The sequence below is a fragment of the Coffea arabica genome, chromosome 7e (assembly GCF_036785885.1).
Source record: "Coffea arabica cultivar ET-39 chromosome 7e, Coffea Arabica ET-39 HiFi, whole genome shotgun sequence".
NCBI lineage: Eukaryota > Viridiplantae > Streptophyta > Magnoliopsida > Gentianales > Rubiaceae > Coffea > Coffea arabica.
The window spans coordinates 37,479,331-37,499,417 of record NC_092323.1 but is presented as its reverse complement, the minus strand read 5'-3'; the positions used below and the strand labels follow the sequence as shown (position 1 = coordinate 37,499,417).

General features: G+C 40.5%; 1 long non-coding RNA gene across 1 annotated transcript; it reads right to left on the bottom strand.

Annotated features, from left to right (window-relative positions):
* Positions 1 to 6,128: 6,128 nt before the first annotated feature.
* LOC140010908 (uncharacterized) lies at positions 6,129 to 10,189 on the bottom strand. Its single transcript, XR_011818107.1, has 3 exons — positions 9,751 to 10,189; positions 7,242 to 7,309; positions 6,129 to 6,394 (listed from the first exon to the last, which is right to left on the bottom strand). It is a non-coding gene; the product is annotated as an uncharacterized lncRNA (long non-coding RNA).
* Positions 10,190 to 20,087: the final 9,898 nt, after the last annotated feature.

Here is a 20,087-nt window from a genome sequence, read left to right as displayed (position 1 = left end):
ATTGGTTGCTAGATTTTGACAATTTATATCTTTGGAAATGCTACAAAGACACTAACAAATACCGTTAACTAATATAAGAAGCTGATATATCATACATAAAATGTTTTGAATACTAATGTTTAAATTTAAAGCGCAAAGATAAACTGTAGAAAATTTGTAATTTGAAGTTCATGAGAGTCGAAAATCAGAAGAGGAATCTACCTTTGAATTTGTATGATTTCAATACCATTATCGTGTCTTTGAAGTTATACTTCTCTGTTCCATTTTCAGCAAATATCATCACTTGATAGTTTATCGTTGATGTTGGGAAGAAGAAGAGCGTATCATTCACTTGTGCATTAATTGCGCTAACAAATTCACTCCAACCTTCAGTCAGATGGTTGTTATGTAACTGAAATTCAGCGAGAGATAAGAAAATGTATGAGAAATTAGATGGTTAGGATGTGTACCACTTTCTCTATATCTGGAAGAGTAAGGCATTGGAAGAATGCTGTAAAAGCCAAATCTTGTGTGAAATTATTTGGGAGACTGTGATCACTTGTTAGTAGATGCAGGTGGAGTTATTGAAGCACCTTCATTGAAACAGAGAAAAAGTACTTAATTAATATGTGAGTAAGGGCTCGAAACCTAATAGTTTAAGATTTTGGGTCAGAGTTGGGTTCCTAACTTACATATTAGCCTCTTTGGTAGGCTTTCTCGAAGTGTTTTCTCCTATCAAATTGGTATCAGAGTTCTAAATTGTGAGACTAGGTTACTCATGCGCAAGTGGATTCTTCTCGGAGTTGGATCGATAAAAATTCTCTTCTTGATATTGGACCGAAGTGCCAAGGGGCTTGGCTAGTGTTGGACCAGATGCACCACGGGTTTGGCAAGGGGTCCGGTTGGTGTTAGATCAAGGAGTTAAGGTTGGCAAGGGTCCAGAATGCAGTTTAGATGTTGAAAAAGAGTGGGTCCATGTTTGGGAAAAGAGGTGACCTTACGTGATAAGGTAGACTTGTGTTAAGTATTAAAGTGGGTTCGAAAAAGGATTTGTAAATTTGGGTTTAATATGAGGCGATACTCATAAAGGGGGAAATTTGTTAGATTTATGAGTAAAAGTTATGTCCCACATTAGTCCGAGAGACAGAGAAAGAATACTTAATATGTAAGTAAGGATCCGAGACCTAATAAGTTAAGGTTTTGGGTTAGAGTTGAGTTTCTGACTTATATATTGGACTCTTTGGTGGACTTCCTTGAGAAAAATGGGATACAACATTAGTTGACTACCAGATACACTCCCAACAAAATGGAGTGGCAGAAATGAAGAATATGACAGTTATGGATATAGTGAGGTATATATTGAAGGTGAAAAATATGCCAAAATCATTTTGGGCAGAGGCAATTTCTTGTGCATTTTATCTGTTAGACAGGTGTCCTACCAGAAGTATTCCCGAAAAAACTCCTAAAAAAGTTTGGAGTGGTAGAAGACCATTTGTTGGTCATCTCAGAGTTTTTGGGTGTATTGCCTATTCCCATATTCCTGATCAATTAAGAAAGAAACTTGATGATAAGGGGGAGAAGTGTGTATTTATTAGTTATAGTGAAGTCTCTCGGGCTTATAGGTTGTATAATCCTGTGACAAAAAAGGTGATAGTGAGTACAGACGTGACTTTTGACGAAAGAAGTGTTTGGGATTGGTTTACTGGAGATCTTGAAATAGCAAAAGTGACTCTAAATTATCAGTAAGAGGAGGATAATTATGATATTCAGCCATCACAGTTGCTCAGGGTCCACAAACTGAGTTAACTGAACATCCCTAGCATCAGCGATAGATGCCAGCTTGTCTGCAGGATTATGTTATTACAGCAGATGATATTTCTTCTGATGAAGATATTGTTAATTTTGCTTTGTATGCAGATTGTGACCCAGTTGTGTATGAGGAAGCAGCCAATGATGATCGGTGGGTGAAAGCAATGGAGGAAGAAATTCATGCAATAGAGAAGAATGACACTTGGGAACTTACTTCTCTTCCAATTGGTAAAAAGGCCATTGGAGCGAAGTGTTTGGGTCCTATAAAGTGGTATCAGAACTCTAATTTCAAGAAATTAATCTTGGGGTGCCTATAGACATTGAAAAATTGACCCGATTATGAGGGTTAATTGTGGCTATTTTCCATTATGAGAGTTAGAGTATAAAATTGTTGTGAAGAAATTAGTTGATCGAGTTAGACCACAAGATTGGTCATGAAGTGGCTAGTTTGTGAGGACTGGACCATGAGATTGGTTCGAGAATTGTCAGATTGATTGATTGCAGATGTTACGACAGAGATCGAAGAAGAATCCTATCAGTTAGATTGTGATTATGAAAATCACAAAGTGAATTGTCAATAAGTTGACATCAAATTGGGTGACGAAAATAGTCTATCCAAAAGCTTGGATTATTTTTGCAAGTGGAAAATAAGTTGAACGACTCTATACAGGTGTGTGGAATATTGCAGCAGCAAGAATCAAGGTAGATTATTGATCGTGATGATGGTGAACCTGATCCAAGAGAGAGCGGAGATTATTGATTGTGATGGTGGTGAATCTAATCCAAGACAGATTGATTTGAGGGAGGCAATGTTGGCATATTAAATCAAGACTCAAAATTAGAAATTTTCATATTATTATTTAGTAGTGTTTTAGTCAAGTTAGGGTTTTAGTAATTCTATTGGAGTCAAGTTATGATAGTTTTATTATTTAGGAATTAGTATCTTATTAGGAAATTTCTTGTGGTGTAAGACTTGTTTATCAAGTCATTTAGTCTATAAATAAGGAGTCATATTATTGTGTTCAGTTGAGAAGAGTGGAAGATTGAGAGTCTTGTTCTTATGATGGGATTAATAGATTATTATTGATATTATTTCTGTTCTTCCACACATATTCTTATGTGTGTAAATTGCCTCTCCATATACATTGATTTTATCAAATATATCTCCCATATTTTTCTAGTAGAATTTTCGAATTCTACATAAATGTTATTTATTTTAATGTGTTGAGATTGCGAATATGATAATGAATTTGGTGCAGGTTCTTACTAGTTTCTATTTTTTTTGTGAACCACATTGCAAAATAGCATGGTTGCGCTCCTTAGACATTTGTGCTTGTGTCAAGCAAAGCGTTTTGTGCAGCCAAAATCATTGAAACAATGGTTTGTTTTAAAAGAGTGAAGAATTGGTTGGTCAAGTGTGAATGATAAAAATTATTTGGAAACTATGGTGGGAAAGGGTTCAAGATTTTCTCAAGCTATTAAAGAGTTGAAATGATTTTTGCCCCAGAACTGTGATCAGGTAGTATTTGTGTACTCTTTTCCTTTTGGGAGTTAGTGTAGTAGTTATTGCCCAGGAGGTGAATGGATGATCAGCCATAAGTACTTGTGATCAATTTTATTAGCATACAAAATATCATTAAGATTTTAGTTAGTTGCTTTGGTGTATAGATGAAAGTGAGCTGTATTGACATCATGCATATCAAAGGTTTCTATTTGAATGTTTTCACTAACAATTTGTTCACGTTGGGTTTTCATGATACAAGTTCATGATGATTTGATTTTGGTAATGTAGCATTCACAATATAAAGATGGCGAGAAAGAAACCGAATCGTAGAAGGAGAATTTCACATATTTGTATGCTGGTGCTATGGACATGCTATGATTTAGAGTCGATAGTGAGTATAGTAATTTCATTTTGTGAAATGTTAGTTTTATGAGATTTATTTGTAAACTCAATATCTACCAGACTTATGGGATGTTATTCAGAAAATGAAAGATCTACTGGTACTTTTATACAGTTTCCAAATATTTGAAAGTTAGTTGTCGTCTACTTTAATGAAACTTGATCAGTAGAAGAAAATTGAAATTACTCATATATGCAATACAAATTTTGACTTAATATCCTTTTTTTATAGTGATGCAAAGTACAATAGATATTGGTGACTAATAATGATCAAGTAATGGCATAAGGATAAAATATACATATGCAGTTAAGTTTAATCTAATTCAAGTTATTGATGAAAAGATGTGAAAACGAAAACTAATGCTTATGACAAACTACTAATTTTAATATATTTCGAAAGAATTGATATTAGGGTAATCAGAATTAATCTAACTCATTCACACCTAACTCAAAAGGTAGTGCTTATGACAAACTACTTGCTAGATTACTCGCTTATTGAATTAGTGTAAATGAAAGAGCTAAATAACAGAAAGTATTGATATTAAAATAATCTAAATCACTGAGTAAGAGTAGTCTTAATATATTTTGAAAGAAATAAATGTTTTCATGAATCTTTGGAAGCTAATCTAAATAATGTAGTTAAATCAAAGGGAAAAATGTTCAAGAATTTGAGACAGTTGTGAATTGTAAGTACAATTAAGCATGTTACAATGGTAGAAAATCAACAAGCAAACATTAACACAAAGATTCATTATATTATTTATTGGGCTCCTTCTAAATTTGGCAAGTTAGGGTTTCTCCATGGCTGACCTCCAGTCCAAAGGAGGTGCAAGTCGTTCATTCACTGAGGTTCTCCAGGACTAGCCGTCCCTATCTCCATGTAAAGTGAAGCCACTCTCTCAATTCAAATGCGAGTCGGCAGTCTTGTTCTAATGAGGAGGATATTGTCAAGCTGGCGGCGCCGTTCCAGTTTGCTATCGTAGGGAAGTTCTCCCATGGGAGACCAAATCTGGACACAATACGGAAAGCTTTCGCCACGATTGGCTTCCACTCGACCTTCTCTATTGGCCTTCTAGACCACCACCATATCTTGGTTCGGTTTTGTTTGGAGGAAGACTTTCTGCGATGCTGGTTGAAGGGATGCTGGACCATCGCTGATTTCCCCATGCGTGTGTTCAAGTGGTCCCCTGATTTTCAGCTCAACAGCGAGCCCTCTCGTGCTCCTTTATGGGTCTCCTTGGAACAATTGCCCATCCACTTCTTTGACAAGAGTTCGTTGTTCTCCATTGCTGCCGCTATTGGCACTCCCTTAAAGATCGACGCAGCAACGGCTACCTTAGCCTGGCCTAGTGTGGCCAGGATCTGCATCGATATCGATGTCTCCAAGGATCTCCCCAGCCGCGTATGGATAGGGGTTGGCAGGCAGGGTTTCTGGCAGCAAGTAATTTGCGAGAATCTTCCTCTGTTTTGTTCCATTTGTAGTAGGCGTGCAAAAGGTGAGCGTGGTGGCGCACCATGTCTTGTCCCCGTTTCACAGCAAAAGGAGGCACCTACCATGGCTGAGCAGCGTGGCCATGAACTGACAACGGAGCCCACTGCTACCCAACCCCAAAATTTCGACCGAGAGGCTGCTGTAGCGCTCGGCACCGTTGGCCCATCGATTGAACTCCCCGGGCTCGGTGATGGGAAGCCCAACCACATGAAGAGCTGCGGGAGGCCGCTCTCCCTTACGCTACTGTGGGTTCGACGCAGCAGATACGTGAGGCTTTTGCTGCTTTGGGGCAACAACAGGAGGCCCCTTTAGACTTCACGCCAGCGCTGGGCAGTATCTGCGATGATACTCAGCTTCGTTTTCACGAACAGGAGAGGACGGACACTCATGGATCTCTTTCGAATGGAGAGGAGCTGCCCCGCAGCCCTGTGCCCAGTAGAGCGAAACTGACCTGCTCTCTGCAACAGTTCATTGCAACCTTGGGATCACAACTGACCAAGCCAATGGGCGAGTAAGATGCGGACGGTTTCACCATGGTTTTATCGCGGAAGCCGAGGAAGCGGAGGGCACATGTCCCGCTGCCTCGGCAGATTCTAACACGCCAGGCTTCTAAAACCGTTGAGGTATCGTCTCACTCCATCTCTAATGCATAATCTCCTTATTTGGAACATTAGGGGAGCGATGAACAGATCTTCTGTACGTCGCTTGCGAGCCTTACTTCGACTCCATCATATTGCAATATTAGTCCTTTTGAAACCTATGGCTGAGGCGTCTGTGACGACCCCACTTCCCCCTAAGGCGAACCAAAGGGTTCGGCAGCCGCCTGCCCAACTCTCGCCGGGACTCACTACAAAACTCAAGCATGAATATAATCGATGGTTCTTAAAAGCTCAAACGGAGTATAATATATCCACCAGTCCAACACACCAAAGTACAAGTCCAATACTTCATCTAAATTGTCGTACTAATAACTTAAGTACAATCCTTATGTTTGCAATTCAAATCATTCTTACAAAAGTATAATCCCCAAAATATCATGAGATTTACATTCACTTCAACCACAAGTACATCATACCAAAAAGTTTCACAAATCTTTCAAAACAACCATTACACTTCACGAAGAAAATCAATCACAATCCACATAAAGGATAATCCACGGTACTCCAAATCCTTGCGCTTGAGTAACTATCCTTCTCGAGCCCTGCATAGAACTAAAATATTTTTGGGGGTGAGCTAAAACTCAATGAGGTTTCAAAAGGGAAAATCAAGTATTTATAAACCAGTGCGTAAGCGTTACTTTGGAAACACATGTAGAAGTAATACTTTTGTTGGCAACTTTGTTCTGAGTACAACTCATAAATCATTTAAAAACCACTAACGTACATTTGGAATGCATGATCACATAAATATATTTTCATGAATTTTAGTCAAACAAATAGTGGCTCGTCCGACTAGAAGAACATTACAAGGATTGCTTCGTCTCAGAGATTAATGCTCATGAGGAGTCTTACCCGAGAAATGTCAACTAGGAGAGCAATAACAGTATTAATAGTAAAGCAAACACAAAAGGATACAATACTCGGTCCACTTCCGTCCTTATAACTCCCGTTGGTAACTCCTTCGGTTGACTGGCCATCACCTTATCCCTCCAGTGGTAATACTCGAGTATACCAAAATACAGTGCCCAGGGTTATCAACCTATCCGACCGAGTCCGCTTCTGGCTCGAATAGGTGATAACGAAGGGGAAAAGGCCTTGTTCAGCCAATGTGATAAAGTACACATGGCCTACAGCATACGCAAATAACATATAAACAATGAAATATTGAACAGTTAAGCAATACAGCAACAGTTAGGTCGAGTGCGATAAAGTACACACTCGCCTAGAAATAACTACTTTTCATTCAAATGAACAAGATTCATCAAGTATTAGACCACTTAGGCATGAAAGAAGCACTCATCAAGTCATACCACGTATATATATATATAAGCAATTATACAAACAGTGGTTATACAAGTTCGAGAAGCAATTTTGTGCAAAACAGTTTGGAATCCCTCACCGTAATCCGAAGCAAAGCAAGAGCAAAAGCAGGAAATTAAAAGAGCTTCTCGGTGTCCTCTGAATCACCTGAGATTAATCACAAATACAAATTACCTAGATGCTCGATTAAGGCGAATAAAGAAAACCTCTTAGATACACACACTCAAGCCTCAAGCTCAAACAAATTGAAATAGGAAGTTTTAACTTAATCATTGGTATAAAACCAAAAGGAATTTAAAAGTCCCATTTCCGAGATAAATCGTGGCAAGGACTATCAATTTCAAAAGAAGGGTAAAATGCTTAATTTGGCACGGAAATCGAGAAGGTGAAAAATGTGTTCGTACTAGAAAATTTTCAATAAAAGCTCAAGTACTAGAGTATAAGTGAAAAAGAATCATGTTTCCTTGCCGAGCAAGTTTTCTACACTTTTCATTTAAATTTTAAATATTAACGCGCTATTCTCCATCTCTATAACTTGATAGTAAGATAAAATAATTCCACAAAGCTTGATTTAAAAGTACTCAAATTCAACAGACCAAAACGGACTTCACGATTTCAAATTATTTGCACATTGTATTCCTGGTTGCCAAAATAGCTAAATCACAATTCAGACATCAATTTCACTAGGGCTTCATCAATCATTAGCCCTAGGTCTCCACAGATTCAATTCCAAATAAAATTCAACAAAGGAAGTCCAAGGTATCAAGACAATCCAAAACGCAAACCAGGGAACTTCCAAGCACATTTTAGCCAACTACTTGAGCCAATTCACCAAAAATTAAATTATTGCAAAACTATTCGAATGGTCAAGAGCTTCATCAATCATTAGCTCTTGACAACCAATACTCGCTTCAAACACCAATCCATTCAAAATAAGAATAAAAACTACAGCCCACTTGACTCTCAAGTAGTTCTAAAATTCAGATTTTCTTTTCTTGATTCGGTAGTCAAGAAAACCCAGCAAAATTCAATCCAAGATGTCCATTAAACCTTTAACTTTTACTTGCTAAATTCACTAAACACATAGCTTATCATCTGTCCAAACCAAGCTAAAGTAAATAATACACAAATCCAGCAAATAAACTCACCAGAAGTCCCAACCAGTTCGGTCATGCTGGAAAATATTTTCCTTCAAAAATTGCTTTAGTTCATGTTCCACAAATCAAACAATTATGAAAATTATACTGTTGTAGAATAGATTTTTAATACTATCACATCCCAGAAGACACTTTTCAGAGATTCAAATCACAAATAGGCCAAATATTCGATCCAAGTCAAGAATTCAGTTTCCTGAGGAAACAGGACATTCTAACAGGACAGCCTACTTTGAGGAATCACGGACAGCATTACACATGGAGGAAAAATATGAAATTTCTACAAAACAAAGGCCCATGACTCTAGTTTCAAATGCCACTGACGGCACCTCAATCGGATTTTCCTACACCAAGATATAAGCATTTTACTGAGACTGGTCAGAGAAATCCGAAAATCTGGAAACTCATTTTTCACTTGTGAAAAACTCCTTTTTCTCTTTTAAAACCATAAGACTCTTATTCAAACCATCATAAATTTAAGTATGACATTCATACCAGCATATACCAAAGCAAATAACGCTTAATTCCAATAAATTATTCCACCAAAAAGTCCCCATAAATCTGTCATCAGCTAAGATAAAATTTTCCAGCAATTGATAGTTTATTTATATAGCTTTTGTTCCTAGTTTTCTTCAATTCTTACCTCAGCTCAACATGAAAAAGGTGATTAGCAAGCCTCAAGCAAATCTTAAACATCCAATACGAAAATCTGAATTGAAATTCGAAAACAAAACTAATTAAATGCTCACTTCCTTCTCTCGACCAAGCTGGAATATTTTACAGCAGAAAATTTCCCTCGGTTTCAATCCACAATTCAACTTTTCCTCAGATTTTCTTCCATTAAGCTTCACTTAATACTTAAAGCTAACAATCTATATGCAATTCATAACAAAATTTTCCATTTGACAGCAATTACAAATGCAAACAAACATGAAGTCTCTCGGCTATTCCAGAAAATTTCCAGCAGCTAAGTTAGACGCAAATCTGGATTTTCTTCAGCTAAAACCTTGTATTAGGTACTCAAAACCAACATGCATGACTAATCAATGTATTAATTATCAGTCCCAGTTCAAATTAGGTTCGGTCATCAACAACATTCAACCACAAAACCAGAATTTTTGTTCACTGCTCTCGGATGAGCTTGCATGAAGCAGAGTCGTGTATTATTTTTCCCTTCTAGCATAATACGGCTAATTAACTTCATGCATGGTTTAAACTTCTTGTTTTCAGTTAGTTAAACACATTTCTAAGCTCAGATTATCACAGATTAGCTAATTAAAGTTACAAAAATCCAGCTCACACATTCAGCAGCTTCAATTCATTCCAAACCAGATTTCTTAAGTCACAATTCTTCATCTAACCTCACCAGTCCACATGCATGCTTATAGACAGCTTCATCATCCCATAATCAACTAGCTTAAGTCCAGAAATTACCTCAGCTTAAGGCTCAAATCACGCAACTAGCAGCTGCAAAAATCCTCTACTCTCGGCTGTCCAGAATTTCAGTCCGCAACTCTCCTTCTCCTTTGCTCTAGCTTGCGACTAGTATGAAGACAATATGGCTCCCAATCTCTTTCTAGTTTACAGACGAAAGGAAAAGGATGAAAAGCTCACACGGACAGCAGCTGCAATTTTTCCTCTCGGCAGCTCACGCACGCGAGGATGGTTAGTCTGAATTCAGTGGTTGCAGCTGTAGTGGTTGTGACTGAATTGATCACGGCTAGTTGAGGGTGAAAAATGGAATGGCAGCTCCCTCTCCCTCGCTGGTTTCCTCACTTCGATGATTCCAAGGCAGAGGGTGTTGTTGTGGTTGAGGTGAGTTAGTGGAGAAAAGGAATGCACTTCGGCAGAGATGGAAATGTTGTGGAATGTTGGGCTGCTGAAGTGGGTAGTTAAGCCGCGAATGAGAGAGGTGGAACATTTATATATTGAGGTGCTGTGAGTGGAGTTGAGTCGGCAATGTCAATGGAAGGTGCTGGAATGAATAATGAAGCGTGGAAAGGAAATGGAACCGGCAGCAAATTGAAGTGCTTTGTTCCTAAGGTTGGCCGAGGAAGCTTTGGTGGTTGCATGGTGAATTTGAATTGGAGAAGGGCTGTTTTAGTCTTTTAGCATCTTGTTCAATCTTTCACTTAGGTCCCTCATCCTAAACTAATTCCAAAATTTACCCCAAATGTAATTCGAATGCCTACTAATATTCTACCCTCGCAAAAAAATTCAATTATCGTAATACAACGTCCTACGGGTAATTATAAAAAGTTTTGACTTAAAACGATTTTGCCTTAATTCTAGGTTCCCGTTAACACCTAACATTAATAATACTTAAAATTAGCTATTGAAATTCAAGGAATTAATATTAAAGCAATACCACACTCTACGTCAAGAAATATTAACTTAACTTGGCAAAAATTCAAATAACCCAATATTTTGCACAATTAATTTATTTGCGACTTTAAACTTATTTTTACCTACTTATCTAAGAACCAACAATAATAAAATTTATTAAAAGTCAAAGATGCAAATGCGACAAGTATATGTAACAATCAAAAACACCATAAATAATTCAACTCGAATAAATTTGGTCATTAAAATAAGGGTTAAAAACAAAAAAGCCCCCTGTGGTAAGCCTAATACACAGAAAAGCCCCCTATAGTTTCAAAATATACAATACGACATCTCATGCTTTGAACTAAATTGTAAAAGTGACGGAATCCGTTAAACTTAACGGAAATGACTTATTGGAACCTAAAAAAAATTTTTTATACCTATTTTTTATCAAATATACCAATTCTACCCCTTAACCCTCAATTCTCTCTATTTAGAAAATAAAACAAATGATTTTTTTGAGCTGTCTTTTGCTTAATTATATCAGGGTATTTTGGTCATTTTGACAATTTCCGTTAAGTTTAACGGTTTCCGTCACCTTTACAATTTAGTTCAAAGTATGAGGAGTCGTGTTGTATATTTTGAAACCACGGGGGGCTTTTCTGTGTATTAGGTTTATCACAGGGGGCTTTTTTATTTTTTACCCTTAAAATAATAATTGTTTAAAGAATCAATTGTTTAGACTCATTTTTGAGAAATTCATGCAATTTGGGAAGACTTGAGTAATTCACATGCAAAAAAAATACTTTTAAATGACCAATTTAAAAATATTTTGCAATAATTAAGATATGGGTCCTCACATCCTCTCCCCCTTAAGAGAATTTCGTCCTCGAAATTCATACCTTCAACTACCTCGGTCGACCCCAGAGTCTGTCGACCGATAGAGGCATATGTTCCAGTTGGCACTTGTGGTCGGTTCCCTCCTTCAGTAGTTCGTTCAGAAGTAGTTCCATATCCTTGTCGATGATTATTCTCTCGTGGTTGCTTTCTTGGGCAGTTGCTAACCTGATGGTCTGCACTCCCACAACGCAAACACTTTCTCTCCTTCACCCAGCAGTTATTTTCAGTGTGATTTCCTTTTCCACAGTATCCACAGTTTGGTTGAAAATTCATGGTTTGACTTCCCTATGGCGTCGTCCTTGATTGACCCCTTTTAATCTGAGTTCCTTGTGACGGAGTTCCTTCTAATTGCTGCATCTGAGAAGAAGATGGAAGTGATAGTCTCACCCCACCAGCTCCTTTTCCAACTTTGGGTGGTGGTACAGTGTTTCTAGATGCCTCAGGGTGACTACTACTAGGTGCATCTCTTTTCCGTTCTTGAAAAACTCTCAATTTGGCTTTTGAAATCTGAACCCTTTGGGCTTTCTCAAGGGCATCACTAAACGTTTCGATTTGGGCCGCTGCGAGGCCATCTTGAATTTCTAGATTGAGGCCCTGAATAAACCGCCTTATTCTCTTTCGCTCTGTAATTACCAATTCTGGGGCAAACCTAGACAGTTTCGTGAACTCAGTTTCATATTCTGCCACACTTGAAGTTCCTTGGCGAAGTTTTATAAAATCATCCTCTCTTTTTTCTTGGACTAGTGGTGGAAAGAATTTTTCATTAAATTCTAGGACAAAATTCGTCCAAGTTCTCGGAGTTTGTTCCCTTTCCCACTTATTTCTTATAACATTCCACCATGCTCGAGCCGGTCCTTCAAGTTGGAACACAGCAAAGTTTACTTCTCTCTCCTCGGAATAATCTAGTGCATCAAATATATTCCTTATATTCTCCAACCAATTTTCAGCTATATCGGGGTCGGGACCCCCAGAAAATTTAAGAGGGGAAAACTTTTGAAATCTCTCTAAAGCCCTATCCTCCCCTATTTCTTGGTTTCCAAGTTGGTTCAGTTGTCCAATTCCCTGACCTTGTTGGGGTACCAATCGCTCTAGTATGTCTGTCATGCGAGTCAAAACTAACCCAATTTGGTTTTCTTCCCCAACCCTAGGTTCAGCGTTTCGGTCGGCGGTAGATTCTTTATCTCCTCCTTGATTTTGAGGTCGTCTGGGTTGACGCCCACGTCGTCGTCTCCCAGCTTCCATTCTCACAACTAATCTATACATGTATGTGTAAATGGCTCACTAAACCAAAATTAACTATGCACACGTGTATTTAACAATTTTCAAAATGAGCAATAAAACTATATCCACAGATAACAATTTCACGAATAACACATTCACAGTTAACATAGAATTTAAACTAGTCTCAATTAAGTTGTATGCCATTACAAAATTAGAGCTAATCAGGTCATAATACAAGTTGAAATCAAAGGCCATTCATCCAAAGTTTTAAAAGAAATCTTTAGCGAGTCAACCAATATCTAAAGTACATTCATCTCCAAGAATAACCAACCTTGGGATTTCTAGTTAAAGCCTCAAGTCCCATGTTCAAACTCAGAGAATATGTACAACTGGCTCACTTAAGCGTCAAGTGGAAACCAAGTCAATTCGCACTAGGACTGGCCATCTCCAGATGCAAATCAACTCAATCCCCACTATTCCTCAAAGAAAATTTTTGCAAGAGGTCTTGTGAGAGCCCGTAAAACCCTAATTATTTTCCTAGGGTTTATTCCCCTTTAATTGCATAATTTTGCATTTTCTGGCTTAGAAATATTTTCTGAGAGGATTTTATGAGCAATTATAGTTTTAAGATGATTTTTCTAGCATTGGCGAGTTTTTAGAAAATTAAGGATAAATAATGGACGTGGGACCCACTAGTGCGAAAAGTTCGGAAAAATTCGGCCAATAAGGTTAAGTTTCGGATACTGTTTAAAATTTATCGGGTGTTAAGAGATAAGTAGTGTGTGTGAAGTGATTGATGTGAGAGAGAAAAGAAATGATAAGATTGCATTTAATGTAGTGCCACTTGTCACCATGTCATTAGTCTTACTTTAAGAGTTACTATTCACCTTTTGACATTTTTTGACTTTTGACCCAAATAAGTAAATATCTTCAAAAAAATTCACCAAAAATTCTCTCATTTTCTTCCTCCATGGCCGGCCCTCCCTAAGCAAGAAGAAAGACAAAACTCTTCAATATTCTAGCCAACTCCAAGCTCAAATCAACTAAACCACTTGCTTAACTTAGTTTTTACTCCATAAATTTCTTCCTTCTAGTGCTAGCAAGTTGTTTGGTGAACTTTGTTTGAAGAGCAAAGGTGTCCTACATCCCTCTCTCTCTTGATCTCTTGGTAAGTGTTGCTTGAACACCCTACTACCTTCAATAATGGTTACATGATGCTTAGAAGTGGCTTAAGTAGTTGAAAATGTGGTTTATCTCTTGGTTTGGCTTGTTATGGTGAAGTTTTTATTTTATTGGGAATTTTTCTGGTTTAATTGGATTATGATGGTGTGGTTGTTTGTGATGATTGGCAATGGACTATTATGGCTCTAGTGGATGTGAACTGTGGTTAAATGCAACTAATTTTGGATTTGGATGGAAAATTGGCAAGTTAGGGTTTGAAAGTCCCCAATTCTGTCCGGTTTTAGATTACTAGGTTAGAGGCCGAATTAGACTTTGCTCAAAACATGAAAGTTGTAGGTATTGATGTGATGGAGATGCCTGTAAAATTTCAGGTCATTTGGATTAGTGTAGAATGAGTTATGACGAAATTACTGTAGCTGTTCTGCTTTGGACAGAATGCGAAAACTGCGATAGTGATTGGCCATTTTGACTGGTTTTGGTTTGGATTTTGAAGTTGATGTCTTCTGATGAAATGTAGCTGAATGTCTTAGCTAACATATGCCTTTGGAATTTCGGCATTTGGACTTGTATAGACTGAGTTATACCGATTACAGTTTTCTGTCTTTTGCAAACCTGTTTTGGGAATTCTGGTATAGTTTTTGGCATTTTTGACCTAGTGGTGCTAGTAACTGGATTGAGTGCCCTTCTACATTGTTGTAGCCCTGTTTCATAGCTTCGAAACGGTGGGTCTTACACCCCCAACCGATAACCGTAGTGAAATTTACGCCATTACCACATTCTAAGCTCAAACACGGTTTTTCTATCGAGGTTTCAGTTAAGGCCATATATTAATTTCTGGTTTGCTATCATGCCTACTTATGCATGTGAAACCCTATTGGGGTTGTGTTTAGTATTGTTTGATGACTCGTTCTCGAGTCTCATTGCATTTGTTGTGTGATTCTAGGGCGTGACGGTAGCTCACGGCGTCTTGGTGATCACGGTGTATGAAACACCATTTTCTTACTTGGTGAGTATACTACTCACTTGATGGATTACTATGTGGCTTTGTTAAATGTTATGTGATGCCTTAATGGCCTACTTGGATATTGAAATTGATCAGGGTGAGGGTGTACTTGACCGCCCTCACCTCTTTTGTTATTGTCACTGATTGGTTACCGTTTTATTGCATTACTGGACTTGATATATTGGTTGGTAAATTCCATTTCATGGAAACCGAATTGATGTCGTTTGGACGATGTCCAACGGCCATACTGCATTACTGAGCTCAACTCCGTTTGGTAGTCAATTGGATCGAGCCGGCGAGGGCTTGGTCGTGAAGATTGAATTGCCACGGGGACTGTACTGGGGAACCTTGTGGTATGAGACCCTTGGTTCCGGTAAACTCGAGTATTACCAAAAGCTACTGAAATGGAGTGCGGGCCCGGTTGGGGTATGTTGGGTGGAAGGAATGGAAGTAAAGAGTTGTCTACGGTTTGGTATTTTAACATTGACGGAGAGTCAATGATATTGGTTCAAGATTGCAAGCGTGGAAATGGGCTCTTGAGAGCCGACCGTATCCTTTTACCATTTTGCTTCATTGCTTAGTTGTGCACTTTAAATGAAGGTTCATTCTTATATGACTTTGATTGCTTATTGGGTGGTATACCACTGGGCCTTGGCTCATTCCGTGTTATTTGTTTTCCTTACAGGAATATAAATGCTTTTGAAAATGGACTGGATAGTCAATTGCCATACTGAGCTTGTACATGTCTTTTGTATCGCTCTCGAAGTGAAACCCTAATGTAACGGGTTCATTTCCTTTTGATAGGCAAATCGAATGTGTACTCCTTAATGAATGGTTGGCATGCCATTATGGATGTAAATGATGATTTCCATTGTATATATATGTTTATATGTTGAATTGATGTTTGGATGAACTTCGGAGCGAATCGGCTTTCAAACGGCAAAAGAAAAAAATTTTTGGCAAAAGCTCACTGGCCTGAATCCGGCCAGGAATCCGGCCAGAATCTGGCCGGATTGAAGGCCGGATTGATTGAGAAAAATTGGAAACCCGGCCAGTTGCTCACTGGCCGGTATCCGGCCAGACAATCCGGCCGGAATATTGGCCGGATTGCCGGCCGGATTGGGTGGAACTTTTGAAAAAAATTCGAGATGCTTACTGGACAGTATCCGGCCAAGAATCCGGCCTCTAATCCGGCCAGATTCCGGCCGGATTCTGGCGTGTCCAGCACTATTCATTTCGGTTTTCAATTTTCGTTTTTTTTTTATTTTGTGTTTTCTGACTTGTTTGCGCGCAATGGTATGTTTCGGAACGTTATAGAACGACGTTAACTGTACCGTAGTCCTGGCGAGAGCTGGGCAGGCAGTCCGCTAACCCCTTTGGTTCGCCTTAGGGGAAGGTGGGGCTGTCACAGGTGGTATCAGAGCCTAGGTTTGAATTAGCCTGGGTGTTATCGGATTGTTTGCCTTACGGATTGTTGCTTTTGGCCTTTAAGCTTATTTTGATAACTACATGTTCTTGTGATGTAGGATGGCCGAACAGGGTGACACTAGTGCTAGTCCTTCGGGGGCTAGACCTCGTAAAGTACTTCCTGTGATCCCCTATCAGATACGGCCGGGAGGGGCCGTCATTCGTTGGAGCCCGTCTAACCGTCTTCGACGGTGCCCGTGTAAGGAGAGATATGCTTACCCGAACACTCTAGTGTTTGCGCTAGATAAAGAGCGCAAGGGGTTGGCAAGAGAGAATGCTCGACTGGAGGTCGATGCTATTCAGGATAGGGCAACTAATGATAAGCAAGCTGCGCGAATTAAAGAGTTAGAGTACGACGTACTTGAGGCCGAAGATCGAGTGGACGACCTTTGCGCTCAATTAAAGGAGGCTCGAGAGCGAGAGCTCAAGCGAGCTCGCAAGGTCCGGGGTCGCGCTGAGGCGATCCTTAATTTGTGTGACGACGGACTCGAGGAGTCTAGTGATGAGGCCTCGTGTGCTGGGGCCGAGCCTGGGGAGGAGTCTACCCCATCGCCTGGGTCCCAGACCCCAGCGACTGATTAGGCCTTGATCTTAGGGCACCTTTTGGATAGTGGTGGTTTTGAATGTACATAGGGATAGGAATAGAGCCTTAGCTAACCGTTTTGGATATAGAGTTGGCTACGTGTAAATCTCTTTTGATAGGCCTATCCTCAGGTGGATCTTTGTGTACGTACGTGCTTTGACCGTACTTGACTGACTGCTTGTATAAATGTTTGGCTTGTATATACGTGTGCTTGTGACCCTGTATGAACTGTATCACTATGTGTTATGTGAAAGTTTATGTGTTACTTACCTGTTTTACTCCTGCTTTGGTTAGTACTCTTGCCTAGAACAAGTATACCTTATGGAAGGAACACGAAGTGGTCGGGGGCGTGGGCGCGGTATTAGACAACCCACACCGGTTAGAGAAACTGGGGAAGCTTCTACTGGCCCAATTCCTGAACCCCAAATAAACCCCAATGCTCAAATAGCTGCCGCTATGCAGCAAATGACAAACCTACTTGCACAAGTAGTGCAACAACAGGGCCAGAACCCAAACCCTAACCCTGGAAACCCCGGAAACCCTGGCCATCATAATGAGAGCGAAGATAGAGCTCTAGAACGTTTTCAAAAGTTTTCCCCGCCGAAGTTTGTTGGGGGACCCGACCCTGACGTGGCCGAGAAATGGCTGGAGAAGATGGTAGACATATTCGCGGCCTTACACTATCCGGACGAACGGCAGGTGACTTTTGCCGTGTTCCAACTCGAGGGGGCTGCCCGTTCCTGGTGGAACGTAATTAGGCAGAAATGGGAGCGGGAGCAGACACAGAGGACTTGGGTGAACTTCATCCGAGAATTTAATGCTAAGTTTTTCCCTCCTCTAATCCAGGAAAGGAAGGAGGACGAGTTTATCCGGCTCCGGCAAGGGGCTCAGACTGTGGCGGAGTACGAGAGCCAGTTTACCCGCCTGTCCAAATTCGCGCCTGAACTAATTATGACCGAACAACGACGCGTGAGGCGCTTTATTCAGGGCTTGAACGTGGAGATCCAGAAAGATCTCGCAGCGGCTCAAATCACTACTTTTAGCGAGGCAATGGAAAAAGCCCAACGGGTCGAGAGTGCACGGCTTCAGGTCCGAAACTTCCAGGCCAAGAAGCGTGGTTTTCCTGGGAGTACATCTGGACAAAGTGAGAAGAGTACTCCCTCGAAGTTTGGACGAGGAACTGGGGGTGGACGACAATCTGGATCCGGCAGAGGGACTCCGTTCAGGGGCGGCCAAGCTGGGCGAGGACAAAGGGGGAACACCCAGAGTGGCTCGGCTTCGGCACCTCGTGGTCCCTGTGGGCACTGTGGAAAGACAAACCACACCGAGGACAATTGCTGGAGGAAACTGGGGAAATGTCTGCGGTGTGGAAGTGCGGACCATCAGCTGGCTACATGTCCGGTCCTGAAACAAGATGGAAAGGGGAGTCAGCTACCGCCGAGGACTAACACTGGACCAGCCAAGGGAGACGGGTCCAAACCTAAGGTGCCAGCTAGGGTTTATTCCTTAGAGCCCCATCAGGTCCCAGATTCTTCCGAGGTGGTGGAAGGTACGATCCCTATTTTCCACCGCTTTGCCAAAGTTTTAATTGATCCTGGTGCCACTCATTCGTTTGTTAACCCTGATTTCATGTGTGGCATCGATATAAAACCTGCTAGTTTACCATATGACTTAGAGGTTAGTACACCTACGGGGAACCAACGTTTGGTGACTAGTATGGTTTATAGGGATTGCGACGTATGGATAGGTGAAAGGAGGTTTTTAGGGGACTTGATTAGTTTATCCATTAAGGGGTACGACGTGATTTTGGGTATGGACTGGTTAGCTAAATATAACGCCCAACTGGACTGTAAAACGAAAATAGTTGAATTTCGCATTCCTGGCGAGACAACCTTAAGGTTAGATATAAGGGGTAGGTTAGCCTCATCTGCTCTCCTTTCAGGCATTCGAGCTAGGAAACTGATAAGTAGAGGGGCGCAAGGATATTTGGCCTTTCTAATTAATACCCCTACGGATAAGTTAAAAGTGGAAGACGTGGCGATAGTGAGGGAATTTCCGGATGTATTTCCTGACGAGTTAGTAGCCCTACCTCCGGAAAGAGAGATAGAATTCCGAATAGATCTTTTACCTGGAACCGCACCTATCTCCAAAACCCCTTACCGAATGGCGCCTGCAGAACTTAAAGAGCTTAAGTTGCAATTACAAGACCTTTTGGAGCGGGGATTCATCCACGAGAGTGAGTCTCCTTGGGGAGCTCCGGTCCTATTCGTGAAGAAAAAGGATGGAACTTTGAGGATGTGTATTGACTATAGGGGGCTGAACAACGTGACGATCAAGAATAAGTATCCACTGCCCCACATCGACGAGTTGTTTGACCAGCTGCAAGGAGCAGTGGTCTTCTCGAAGTTGGACCTCCGACAGGGATACTATCAGTTATTGATAAAGAAGGAGGACATTCCGAAAACTGCCTTCAACTCGAGATACGGGCATTACGAGTTCGCCGTTATGCCCTTTGGATTGACTAATGCTCCCGCCGCCTTCATGGACCTAATGCATAGGGTTTTTAAACCCTATCTAGACCGGTTTGTCGTGGTGTTCATTGACGACATTTTGGTCTACTCTAAGTCACGTGAGGAGCATGAGAAACATTTGAGAGTGGTGTTGCAGACCTTGAGGGAACATCAGCTATACGCCAAGTTTAGCAAATGCGAGTTCTGGTTGGAGAAAGTGGCATTTCTAGGGCACGTGATCTCTCATGAAGGTATTTCGGTGGACCCGGCGAAGGTTGAGGCCGTGACAAATTGGAAGAGGCCAGAAACCCCCACGGAAATTCGTAGCTTTCTAGGGCTAGCTGGGTATTACCGAAGGTTTATTAAAGATTTTTCCAAACTGGCAGGATCTCTAACTGACTTGACAAAGAAGCATGGTCAGTTTATCTGGAACGGCCGATGCGAAACAAGTTTTCAGGAATTAAAGAAAAGACTGACCATGGCTCCAGTGCTGGTCTTGCCAAATGGAGTGGATGGGTTTGTAGTATATGCGGACGCGTCGCGAGAGGGATTGGGATGTGTTTTGATGCAGAACCGGAAT